The sequence below is a fragment of the Penaeus monodon genome, chromosome 21 (assembly GCF_015228065.2).
Source record: "Penaeus monodon isolate SGIC_2016 chromosome 21, NSTDA_Pmon_1, whole genome shotgun sequence".
In the NCBI taxonomy this organism is placed as follows: Eukaryota; Metazoa; Arthropoda; class Malacostraca; order Decapoda; family Penaeidae; genus Penaeus; species Penaeus monodon.
Genome location: NC_051406.1, coordinates 45,625,025 through 45,625,291, shown reverse-complemented (window position 1 = coordinate 45,625,291; position 267 = coordinate 45,625,025). Strand labels below are relative to the sequence as shown.

The 267-nt window shown below is 31.1% G+C and overlaps 1 protein-coding gene across 1 annotated transcript in view; it reads right to left on the bottom strand.

The window, feature by feature from the left end:
* Positions 1 to 267, bottom strand: part of LOC119586688 (pre-mRNA-processing factor 39-like) — a gene marked incomplete in the record, with an annotated part of 65,208 nt that overhangs the window by 46,537 nt on the left and 18,404 nt on the right.

Sequence of the window (267 nt, the reverse complement as noted above, 5' to 3'; positions counted from 1 at the left end):
TCAAAGGCTTGGAAAAGGAAGAAAACACCACGAGAAGCCTGACCAAAGAAGGGTACTATCTTATTTCAAATGGAGACACATCACACTTTTATCAGGGCTGTTCAATAAATAAATATAATGACAAGGTTTTTGTTTCTTCTTTATGGATACTGGAATCTAAAACACCAGGGGTTATATAAATGAAAACACAAAGATTTACTAATTTGATATAAACATGAATTTGAACATGACTCAAAAGTTTATACAGCAAATATGATCATATTTCAT